A 12,932-nucleotide genomic window follows, 5' to 3' on the forward strand; every position below is an offset into this window, starting at 1 on the left:
TATGCTCCCTGTAGTTGGCAGCCTGTGAGGCACATGTGCATGACTGCTATATCGCTCAACATGGTAAGGATGAAAGAAAACACATTTTCAAGTCAGTGATGTAGTCTGAGGGTCACCCTTTTGTAAGCTGCTGTCTCTGACTAATTTACACTTCCTTCTATGTAGCCTTATGTACCCCCTGACAGCATGTAAAGAAAAATGCCTGACTCAAAGTAGGTCCTCACCGTCCCCTCTTTCCTCCTCTGTGTAATTCTGTAATGGGGTCACAAGTCACTGTTGCACACAGCACGGTTTATCGTACTTGTTCGCATGTTCGTCTTCCCCATTCTATTGTGAGTGATAATACAAAGCATCAAAACTCAAGTTATTCATTTTCTATTCCTGAATCATGTGGACCTGTATATGAAAAGAACTGAATTAACTACTTCATGAATTGAATTGAACTACTTCCTCTTCCTGAAATCCTACTCTTCTTTACTAAAAAATTCTTCTTCAAACAGCAAACTCCATTTCCGTTGCTACCTGGAAAATTCCCTCCAGTTGCTTCAGACAGATGTGTCTGCCCTTTCCCTGTGCTTACACATGACTTCATCCACAACATGAACAGGTCACAAAGTTATTTGCCTATGTGTCTCTCTTTCTTTACACTCTTAGTATCTAGAAAGCAGAGGCTATTCTGTATTTACAATTGTATTTCTATCTCTCAATCAAATTTCTTGTGACAGTTGAGTAAATGTTTGCTGAGTTAAACTAAACTGTAGGAAAATCAAATGAAGTTGTATGGTTGAGCTAACAAGGAAAGATCAGATAAAAGGAGTGTTAGTTTTAATGTAAGAAGGTTAACAGGTCAGTTACCTATTCATAATGCATTTGTTTAGTTGAACTACTATTATGTTTGCGACATTTTGACAAACTCTGCAAACAAAAGAATATGAAAAATATGGTCCTTGTACTTACGGAGCCTGCAGTCCCTACATGTTCTACACATGGGGAACACTGGAGGCATGGTACAATATTCAAATTTACCTTGGGCTATATCCTTGGGTTTCTCTCTCTGTATTCTCTCATGTATAGTTTGCCAAATTCTGTTTTTCTATCACGAGTAATTCTTTTTCATTCTTTTCATTTTTTCTATGTCCACTACTTCTATCCTAGTTAATTTCCTCATTTCCTATTGACCAGGATATCACTAAAACATCAACATTACAGAATGATCACTTTATACACCATTACTTTAGATTCATTATATCTAAAATTATAATTTCACCACTTCTCTCAAATAATCTATTTAAAAGTTCTTCATGTTTTTTTTTTCTTATTCCAAATCTTTGAAAACCACTAATAGTTGAATAAAGCATTTTTAAAAATTTTTTATTAAACCATGAAGATTTCTTTTCTTTATTTTGTATACTTTAATTTTGGAACAATAAAACAACAAAAATCACAATAGAACATCCAAACCTGCTGCCCAAACTAGGTAAGGAATGGGGGCTTGAAGGCCCTGTTTTCTGCCTTAAGACACCAAGGACAGGAGAAAAATCACTAGAACATCAATCAGCAGAGGAAGCCAGGTGGGAAAGGGCCATTCAAGGCTAATAATGTAGAAGCCATGGGGAAACTAGACAGAGGGCAGATTCTCAGTGGCAACTCCTAATCTGCTTCTTCCATGCGAGATGCATCCTTGTCACCCTCAAGAGGGGGAATCTCATCAGGGACAGCATTGCTGGGTTCCTCTGCTATCACTTCATCTTCATCAATGCCTACGCCTAGCTTTACCATGTGGTAGATGCGACTGGAGTGGGTCTGGGGGTCCTCAAGGGAGAAGCCAGAAGACAGCAGCACAGTTTCAAATAGCGGCACGACCAGGTCCTTGACAGCCTTTGTCATTTTTGTCTGTCTGCCTCTTGTCACAGTGTCTCCACAATGGGGTGATCAGGATTGATCTCCAGGTGCTTTTTGGCCATCATGTAGCCCATGGCAGAGTTGTCTCAAAGTGCCTGGGCCTTCATGATCTGCTCCATGTTGCCTGTCCAGCCATAGGTGCTGGTACAAATGCAGCAGGGTGAAGACACAAACCTACTGGAGATTGTCACCTTCTCAACCCTTTTATCCAAGATTTCCTTCATGAACTTGCAAAGGTTCTCAAATTTTGCCTTGCTCTCTTCCATTTTCTTTTTTCCTCCTCATTGTCAGGTAGCTCCAGGTCTTCTTTGGTCACAGAGACCAGGCTCTTCCCATCAAACTCCTTGAGTTGCTGCACACAGTACTCATCAGTAGGCTCAGTCATGTACACCATCTCAAAGTCCCGCTTCCGCATGTGCTCCACAAATGCAGAGTTGGCCACCTGCTCTTTGACTTCACCAGTAATGTAGTAGATGGACTTCTGTGTCTCCTTCATGTGAGAGACATACTGACAGAGAAGTCATCTCATCTCCAGACTGAGAGGTGTGGTAACACAGCAGCTCAGAAAGGCACCGCCGATTAGTAGAATCTTCATGGATTCCAAGCTTAAGATTTTTAGAAAATGCCTCTAGAATTTTTTGTAGTTCTCCTTGTCTTCTGCCAACTCAGAGAAGAGCTCAAGGCACTTCTTCACGATGTTTTTGTGTATTACTTTCAAGATTTTGCTCTGTTGAAGCATTTCTCAGGAGATATTCAGGGCAGGTCCTCAGAGTCCACAACACCACAAATAAAGTTGAGATACTGTGGTATCAGCTCATCACAGCTGTCCATGATGAACACATGATGGACATAGAGTGTCTTGTTCTCAAAGAGGTCAAAGGGAGCCCGCCGAGGGATGAACAGCAATGCCCTGAATTCCAACTGACCTTCTACAGAGAAGTGCTGGACTGCCAGGTGGGCTTCCCAGTCATTGGTGAGGCTCTTGTAGAATTCTCCATATTCCTCCTGAGTGATGTCATCAGGGTTTCTGGTCCAAATAGGCTTGGTCTTGTTCAGTTCTTCATGATCAATATATCTCCTTAATCTTCTTTGTTTTCTTTTTCTTATCCTTACCAGTATCATCCTCTTCATCTGAGCCCACATCTTCAATCTTGGGTTTCTCCTCATCATCCTTATCTTCCTCTCACCTTTCTCTTCCTCTGCCTCATCATCACTGATTTCCTTCTCTCATCCCTTCTCCAAATAAAGGGTGATTGGATAGCCTATAAACTGTGAGTGCTTCTTCACCACTCCTTTGACCCGCCTCTCCTCTAAGTACTCTGTCTGGTCTTCTTTGAGGTGGAGAATGACTTTAGTACCCCAGCCAATGGGCTCACCATGACCAGCCCATACAGGATCCCCCTGCAGAAGACTGTCAGGCATACTGTTCACCATCATTGTGCTTTGTGATCACAATCGCTTTCTCTGCCACCAGATAGGCAGAATAAAATCCAACACCAAATTGCCCAATCATGGATATGTCTGCACCAGCCTGAAGAGCCTCCATAAATGCTTTAGTACCAGATTTGGCAATGGTTCCCAAGTTGTTTATGAGATCAGTCTTGGTCATGCCAATGCCTGTGTCCACCAAAGTCAGGGTACTTTCCTGAGGGTGGGGGATGATGTCAATTTTCAGCTGTTTACCACTATCCAACTTGGAAGGGTCTGTCAGACTCCCATAGCGAATCTTGTCCAAGGCATCAGAAGCATTCCTTGTCGGAATAGAAGGTATTGATGATGAGAGACACGAGTTGGGCGATTTCTGCCTGAAAGGCAAAGGTCTCAACCACCTCCTCTGCATGGTGCACTTCCTCAGGCATCTTGATGAGAAGGGGCTGCAAGTATTAGAATAGAGTGGGCCCGAACAGTGTGCGACTCGCTCGCCACACCTAGGCTGTGTGGGGGTGACTCAAGAGAGACCGATTTCTTTTTTAAAAAGGCTGATCCCCAGAGCTTTTCTTTCCTAGCAGTGTAGACTTAGTCTTTCTTTCTAATATTTCTTGGCAGCACTATAGGTTCCTACTTGCTGTAGTGATAATAATCTTGTATCCCTTTAAAAGAACTTCACTTTAAAATGCCCTTATGGGAATAACCAACTGTACCTCTCATTTAATAAGCTTCAACCAATCTTGACTAAGCCAAGAGGGATGGAGCCAGACACTTGCTATCACCTATTATGTGCCACTCTCTTGGGAGACAAAAGGACAGTGAGCTCTGTAATCATTCCTGCTGAACTCAGATCTAAGCTCTACTACCTCTTGGCTTCAAACCTTGGATGATTCTTGATTTCTTCACCTGAACAAAAGGAATAAAAATATCTTTTGTATGGTTATAATTTAGTAATATTCAAAGTGTCTTTAAGAACAAATAATGATGTGATGAATCTTATTGCCCTGTGGTGATGGCAGAAAAGCAACATTGTTAAAACTATTGGTGCCTTAGTAAAAGATAGGATATTAGTAGCAAGCTACACTAGCAATCATGGAATTAATCATCACACATTTAAAAAAAAGGTCAATTTCAATTTCTTAAGGATGTCTTCAGTAAATCAATACAATTATTAAGTTTATTAAACCTTCGGGTCTATGAATTCATAATATTCTGTGGGATGAAGTGAAAAAGATACATAATAGAAATATATGTATATTGAGGGCTGGGGATATAGCTCAGTTGGTAGTAGTGCTTGCCTTGCAAGCATAAGGCCCTGGGTTCAATCCCCAGCACCAGAAAAAAAAAAAAAAAAGAAATATATGTATATTGTATATGGGTTTATTTTTGAGAAAAAAGCACTACAATTTTTTTTTAATTTTATTTTAAACAAATGGGATACATGTTGTTTCTCTGTTTGTACATGGTGTAAAGGCATACCATTTGTGTAATCATAAATTTACATAGAGCAATGTTGTTTGATTCATTCTGTTATATTTCCCTTCCCCCATCCCTCCCACCCCTCTTTTCCCTCTATACAGTGCTTCCTTCCTCCATACTTTCCCCCCTCCCTAACCCTAACTCTAACCCTAACACTAACCCTTCCCTCCCCCCCATTATGTGTCATCATCCACTTATTAGCGATATCATTCGTCCTTTGGCTTTTTGAGATTGGCTTATCTCACTTAGCATGATATTCTCCAATTTCATCCATTTGCCTGCAAATGCCATAATTTTATCATTCTTTATGGCTGAGTAATATTCCATTGTATATATATACCACAGTTTCTTTATCTACTCATCAATTGAAGGGCATCTAGGTTGGTTCCACAGTCTGGCTATTGTGAATTGAGCAGCTATGAACATTGATGTGGCTGTATCTCTGTAGTATGCTGATTTTAAGTCCTTTGGGTATAGGCCAAGGAGTGGGATAGCTGGGTCAAATGGCGGGTCCCAATTAATCTAATTACATTTTTATTCAACATTTTTATTTGAAAGAATGATTGACATGTAAACTAAAGTTATTCATTATTAGGTAATAGGCAAAAATATTTCTGAAAACCAATGAAGGGAAATTTTTCTTTTGAGGAAAATAACTGACAATGTTTGTGGTCAAATGTAAACTTTGATTTTTCAAGAAAACATTCTAGTTTGGAAACTTGCAGTTATCACCCTAAGTATGAGAGTTTCCCAAGATTTAAACACTTTTCTGGCTGGGTGTAGTGGCAAACACCTGTTCTCCCAGTGACACAGGAGATTAAAACAGGAGGATCACAAGTTTGAGGCCAGCCTTAGCAACACAGGGAGGCCATGAGCAATTTAGTGAGACCCTGTCTCAAAATAAAGAATGAAAAGGATTGGGGATGCAGCCCAGTGGTAAAGCGGTCCTGGATTTGACCCCTAGTACCAAACAAACAAACTAAACCAAAACATAAAAACAGCAAAAAAATACCACTTTTCTGACTGGATGAATGGTGATATTTTTTAATGGTGTAGAGTAAAATATGTCAACATGTGTAGGATTGACATACTCAATAGTTGGATCAATATTGTCCAATTAATCAATGTGTGATATTACACAACAATGCGAAAGCAAAAGGTCATTAAGTGTAAAATAGACATGTGAAATTTAGTGTAACAGTATAAGATCATTGATATGATTTTAGATTTCATATTGCAACTAAACTTTAAAAATACTATCATTTGTCAAGTTTTAGTGTGGTATCAAATAATATCTATAATTACCTGAAATGGAAATGGAAACATTCTGCCTTTCTCCATTCATATAAGAATTAAAAAATCCAACACCTTCCTCACTTGCCTTGACTTAAACAACATACATAACAGATTAAATACATACAAAGATATGAGAATCTATCAAGATATAGCTAAATATAGAATTTAGCTATATTAAATAAAGCCAGGTATTAAAGAGATTTGAAAAATATAAAATAATGACATTCTTCCTATTAGTCTTTTTTTCTAACTGCATTTGAAAAATATACTTTTAATTTAAAGTTATTTCTGTTTATATATAGGTTTATATTGTTATTAATCAATCAGTATGTTATTACTCTAAAATTTTTTAGTTTTAATTTCTAATATGGTAAACAGTAGAATGCATATAAACAATATCAGAGCTTTCATTAATTTTAGGCATAAAAAGGGATGCTTAGATTAAAATGTTCAAGAACTACTGTTATAAACATTTCATGATATGATTCTCATAAAGCACTTAACATGACAGAGTACAAGGGCACAATAAATGACAATAAGCCTATTTACACAAAGTGCTCAATAAAGTATCAGCCAGTATCATAATTTCTTGGAATCAGCTTCAATTCTTATCCATTTTCTTATTTTGAAAAAGAACCTAAGGAGCTAGGATGGAATGCTTAAGGAGAGTGAGAAGGTAGAATCCATTACAATTTAATACTTATCAAATTAATATTGTTACTACTTCAGGACATGGCATGAAGCACCAACTCCCAAAGCTTAAGGGTTTTCAATGTGATGTGCTTTTCTTTCTTTTTTTTTTTTTTTATTGTAAACAAATGGGATACATGTTGTTTCTCTGTTTGTACATGGCGTAAAGGCATACCATTTGTGTAATCATAAATTTACATAGAGTAATGTTGTTTGATTCATTGTTATTTTTTCCCTTCCCCCCACCCCTCCCACCCCTCTTTACCCTCTATACAGTAGATCCTTCCTCCATACTTGCCCCCCTCCCTAACCCTAACTCTAACCCTAACACTAACCCTTCCCTCCCCCCCATTATGTGTCATCATCCACTTATTAGTGATATCATTTGTCCTTTGGCTTTTTGAGATTGGCTTATCTCACTTAGCATGATATTCTCCAATTTCATCCATTTGCTTGCAAATGCCATAATTTTATCATTCTTTATGGCTGAGTAATATTCCATTGTATATATATGCCACAGTTTCTTTATCCACTCATCAATTGAAGGGCATCTAGGTTGGTTCCACAGTCTGGCTATTGTGAATTGAGCAGCTATGAACATTGATGTGGCTGTATCTCTGTAGTATGCTGATTTTAAGTCCTTTGGGTATAGGCCAAGGAGTGGGATAGCTGGGTCAAATGGAGGGTCCATTCCAAGTTTTCTAAGGAATCTCCACACTGCTTTCCAGAGTGCTTTTCTTTCTTTTTTGCAGAGTAACAGGTATGAATTTATTAGAAGGGATAGGAAAAGTGAGAAGAGGACACTTTCAAGACAGAGAGTGGGTTCTCTCAGAAAGAAGAATGGCACACCTCTCTAGTTTTTTTCCATATTTTTAATTAGTACATTGTAGTTGTGTGCAATAGTGGGATTTGTTGTTACATATTGTTATGTGCATACTGTACAATATAACTCGGTCAGTATTATTCCTCAGGATTTCCCCTTTCCTTTCCATCCTCCCTCCCCTGGTCCCTCTGATCTAATGTACTGCGATGTGCTTTTTTTTACAACTGTGCTTTTAAAAGCACATTTGAAAAGCACATCTACCCATTTGAAATCTGCAGCACAATCTCCCACATGCCTTGTAGGACTTCATATTCTTTGCCAAGTGAAAGGTTTTCCAACGCTCTGCTGTATCCATAGCTTTACATTCCACTGGAAAGATGCAAGGACTATTGGCAATGGTAAAAGATTTCAAAGCCTACCTTTTAAATTTTGTTACAGGCAACTTTATTTATGGAGTATGTTCCCCTTACTAAAAGATCATTTGTGAATTTCAGAATTATTTTGAGATCAGCACTATTTTGGCCAAGGAATCCAAATTCGTAAGCTATCACTGTCACTGACCTCAAAATCTGTTCAATGGTATCCAAATAACCCTAACTTCATAGTTCTGCCCATAAAACACCCAAGAAAATGGACTCAATGTTCCATCATAGGTATATATGTTGGGGGTGAGGAGGTAGACATAGGCAAAGGCCTGCTGTGGGCACTCCATTCCCCTGAGGGATACATTTGATCTCTTTGAAATCTGAAGATTTCAGTTAATACCTAAATCTTACAGCTTTTGCAGTGGTTGAAAGAATATTAAGTTGTGACAACCTGTCTCTCTTTGACTCCCTTCTGTATCCTTCCTATTGTGCTTCAGTCATCAAGTCCCCTTTCCTGGTCCTCCAATACTTCAATTTTATTTCTTCCTTGGGGTCTTTGTGTTTGCAGAAGTTTTACATTATTCTTATTCTTCGGATTCAGCTCAAGTGTGACCACCCGAAAGGAGCCTGCCATGACTACCAATAAACCACTCTTATTGTCATCTTAGATCACTTCCTATCACACCACCTGGGCCATTTTTTCAGGTCATTTGTCAGCATTTGAGCTTATTTATCTAATTGCTTATTAATTTTTTGTCTGACTACCTCAAAGGAGTGTAAGTTCCAGGTGGAAAGGAAATTTCTGTCATGTTCACTAGCTGTATACTCCATTTCTGGAATAGCATCAGGCCTATAATAAACACTCAAGAAATAAGTGACTTGATCAATGAGATACTGTAACACAGGGGAAAAAGCACAAGTTTTGGAGCTGGTGGATGTGGACTTTATTCCAGCTGTGTTCTGAATGTGTTCCTTGAAATTCACATGTCAGAAACTTAATCCCCAATGTGACAATATTGAAGTGAGGCATTTTGGGGAGTGGTCATGAGTGCTTTGCCCTTATGAGTGGATTATTACTATTTTTCCCTTTTGCCTTCTGCCCTGTGCCAGCATTGTGTTCCTCCCCTCCAGAGGTAACAGGATTTCAGGATCCAACTTGGAATCAGAGGGAAGCTTTCATGAGAGAACAAGCTACTGAAGCCTTGATCCTAGTTTTCCCAGCCTCCAAAAATGTAAAAATAAAATTCTGTTCCTTATAAGTTCCCCAGTCTGTGGTATTTTGTTATAGCCACACAAATGGACAAGGTGTCCCGACTTTATCCATTAATTTAATTATTAATTTTCATGTGTAAAAGCATCTGATGTTGCTTGTCAAATAACAGGAACTCAATGAAAAGTATATCTCTGCCCCTACTCAGCATGTGCATGTGAAGCAATCCTTAGTTCCTTAATCATGAAACTTAGCATCTTGAAAGGAAACAGGAGATAAATATAGATAAATATACACACACACAACACATTTATACACACACATACATATAATGTATATACACACCTATAATGATATCAAATATCACTTATTTAAGTAACAAATGAATATCAGAAGGACAAAGGAAATCCTCCTGCTTCTGTTTCTTCGAGATGCAGTCCTAATTTATTTAGCATAACATTTATAGCATTACATAACGAGGCTTCACTTTGTTTTTTATTCCTCATTTCTTACAGGTGTTTTCTGTCTAAGCATCACCCCATCAAACCCATTGCTCACTCTACTATGTATATAGATACACACACACACACACACACACACACACACATTGACCTTTCATATTTTCCTTATCCTTTTATGTGAATTCTGCCGGCCTAAGGCCTAAATTAATTATCATTTGTTCTGGGACATGTCTCTTTTTCTTACACCACTCCAATTCTGACAAATGAAAGCAAAGTTTCTGCTTCTAGGGTCTTGGAGCATAGTGATTACATGCCACTTTCCATTTCTAACTATGTCTTGGAGTATGTATTTGCTTTTATCTTCAGTCTAACTGTTAAAAATATGAGGTCAAGATAGAGGACATGGACACAAACCCAAATAAATACAATTTTCTCATACTAGACAAAGGGGCCAAAAATATGCAATGGAGAAAAGATAGCCTGTTCAACAAATGGTGCTGGGAAAACTGGAAAACCATATGCAACAGAATGAAATTAAACCCCTATCTCTCACCCTGCACAAAATTCAACTCAAAATGGATCAAGGACCTGGAAATCAGATCAGAGACCCTGTATCTTATAGAAGAAAAAGTTGGTCCAAACCTTCAACTTGTTGGCTTAGGATCAGACTTCCTTAACTGGACTCCCATAGCACAAGAAATAAAAGCAAGAATCAACAACTGGGATAGATTCAAACTAAAAAGCTTTCTCTCAGCAAAGGAAACTATCAGTAATGTGAAGAGAGAGCCTACAGAGTGGGAGAATATCTTTACCACTCATACTTCAGATAGAGCGCTAATTTCCAGAATCTATAAAGAACTCAAAAAACTCTACATCAAGAATACAAATAATCTGATCAACAAATGGGCTAAGGAAATGAACAGACACTTCACAGAAGATGTAAAAGCAATCAACAGATACGTGAAAAAAAGTTCATCATCTCTAGTAATAAGAGAAATGCAAATCAAAACTACACTAAGATTTCATCTCACCCCAATTAGAATAGCGATTATCAAGAACACAAGCAACAATAGGTGTTGGTGAGGATGTGGGGAAAAAGGTCCACTCATCCATTGCTGGTGGGGTTGCAAACTAGTGCAGCCACTCTGAAAAGCAGTATGGAAATTCCTCAGAAAGCTTGGAATGGACCCACCGTTTGACCCAGCTATCCCACTCCTTGGCTTATACCCAAAGGACTTAAAATCAGCATACTACAGAGATACAGCCACATCAATGTTCATAGCTGCTCAATTCACCATAGCCAGATTGTGGAACCAACCTAGATGCCCTTCAGTTGATGAATTGATAAAGAAACTGTGGCATATATATACAATGGAATATTACTCTGCCATGAAGAATGATAAAATTATGACATTTGCAGGCAAATGGATGAAATTGGAGAATATCATGCTAAGTGAGATAAGTCAATCTCGAAAAACTAAAGGACGAATGATTTCGCTGATAAGCGGATGAGGACATATAATGGGGGGTAGGAGGGGTTAGCGTTAGGGTTAGGGTTAGGTTTAGGGTTAGGGATAAGGAGGGTGGTAAGAATGGAGGAAGGAAGGACTGTATAGAGGGAAAAGAGGGGTGGGAGGGGTGGGGGGAAGGGAAAAAAATAACAGAATGAATCAAACAACATTGCCCTATGTAAATTTATGATTACACAAATGGTATGCCTTGACTCCATGTACAAATAGAGAAACAACATGTATCCCATTTGTTTAAATAATAAAAAAAAAAAAGAAGAAAGAAAAGAATTGCCTGTAATGGTGTAAAATAAGGCAGGTATAAATTGGATGTGCCCTGTGTACTTCATAGGTACCCCCAAAGTAGTTATACTTGGATGAATGAATGTTGTACACCATGACATCTTTTCCTGCTATCAAGTCCTCTCCTGCACTGTGGAAGTTCTTTCTCTTCTCTTCTCTTCTCTTCTCTTCTCTTCTCTTCTCTTCTCTTCTCTTCTCTTCTCTTCTCTTCTCACTTAAATAAAACCTACTCTCTTTCCACTTAAAAAATAAAATAAAATAAAATGGATAAAAAAAAAAAGTAGAACATGCAGTTCACTTGCTGGGTCTTTAGCTTAAGTCTAGACTCTTTCACGTCTCCCCACATTCCCCTCTCTCCCTCTACTTATAGTTTCCCAAACACAACCCTGCCATTTCTATCTCCATGTTTTCTTCCCTCATTTATCTAAGTTCAATTCAAGCATCATGTTGTCTGTGAAGCTCATGTGACTCCCTGGTTGGTCTTGGGCTTTCTTTGTACTGTAAGAGTACGCTGAACTTACATCTGCTGCCACATTTATCATATTATATTATAAAGATTAGATTTTTAAAGAGGGAACTGTGTTAATTTAACTTGTAGGCACCTCTAACCATGGCTGGCAGATGCTAAGTATGCAATAAATATTCACTGAATAAATAAATAAATGCAATCTTATTGTTATTACTATGGGTTTTTAGCCAACTTTTTTTTACTGCTGTGGCTAAAAGACCTGACAAGAACAATCTTAGAGGTTTACTTGGGGGCTTATAGTTTCAAAGGTTTCAGTCCATACATGGCCACCTCCATTCCTCAGGCCTTAGGTGAGGCAGAACATCAATGGAAGAAGGGCGTGACAGGGGAAAGCAACTGGGGACGTGGTTCCAGGAAGAAGTGAGAGAGAGTTCCACACATCCAGGACAAAATATATACCTCAAAGGCACACCCTCACAGACCCACAGCTATGCCCCACCTGCCTAAAGTTACCACCCAGTTAATCCCTCTCATGAGATTAATGCACTGATTTGGTTAAGACTCTCATAGCCCAATCATTTCACCTCTAAATTCTCCTTCACTCTTCCACACTGAGGTTTTGGGGGACACCACATATTTAAACCATAACATATGGTAAGCATTTTAAAAGCTTTATCTTAGGTATTTCTTAAATTATTATATCTATATTCATGTATCTATTTACTCTTGCCGCTACCAGTTATAAAAGATTAAACAGTTCACCTTTTGAAAAAGAAAAATACTCAGCCTCCTGCTGTATGAAGAGGTACACTAGATAATAGTCTGCCCAATGGAAGCCTGAGGAACTAATTCACCTCCACAGTGTCCCCTCAATTCTGTAATCACAGGCAAATCCAATCGTGCTTTAAAAGAAAACGAGGCTTGAATTCTACTTTGTGCTCCTCTTAGAGTCTTCTCTCCTCTCCTAGAGTGAAATTCTGCCTAAATCATTTTTCTCT

The 12,932-nt window shown here is 38.5% G+C and overlaps 1 protein-coding gene and 1 pseudogene across 24 annotated transcripts in view; both read right to left on the minus strand.

Moving 5' to 3' along the window:
• DLG2 (discs large MAGUK scaffold protein 2) overlaps positions 1–12,932 on the minus strand; it is a gene marked incomplete at its 3' end in the record, with an annotated part of 2,081,919 nt that overhangs the window by 594,821 nt on the left and 1,474,166 nt on the right. The window lies entirely within an intron of this gene.
• LOC306640136 (heat shock protein HSP 90-beta-like) lies at positions 1,422–4,211 on the minus strand (annotated as a pseudogene). Its single transcript has one exon. The product of its transcript is annotated as a heat shock protein HSP 90-beta-like (transcript).

This window comes from Sciurus vulgaris, assembly GCF_902686455.1.
Source record: "Sciurus vulgaris genome assembly, chromosome: 11".
NCBI classification, from domain to species: domain Eukaryota; kingdom Metazoa; phylum Chordata; class Mammalia; order Rodentia; family Sciuridae; genus Sciurus; species Sciurus vulgaris.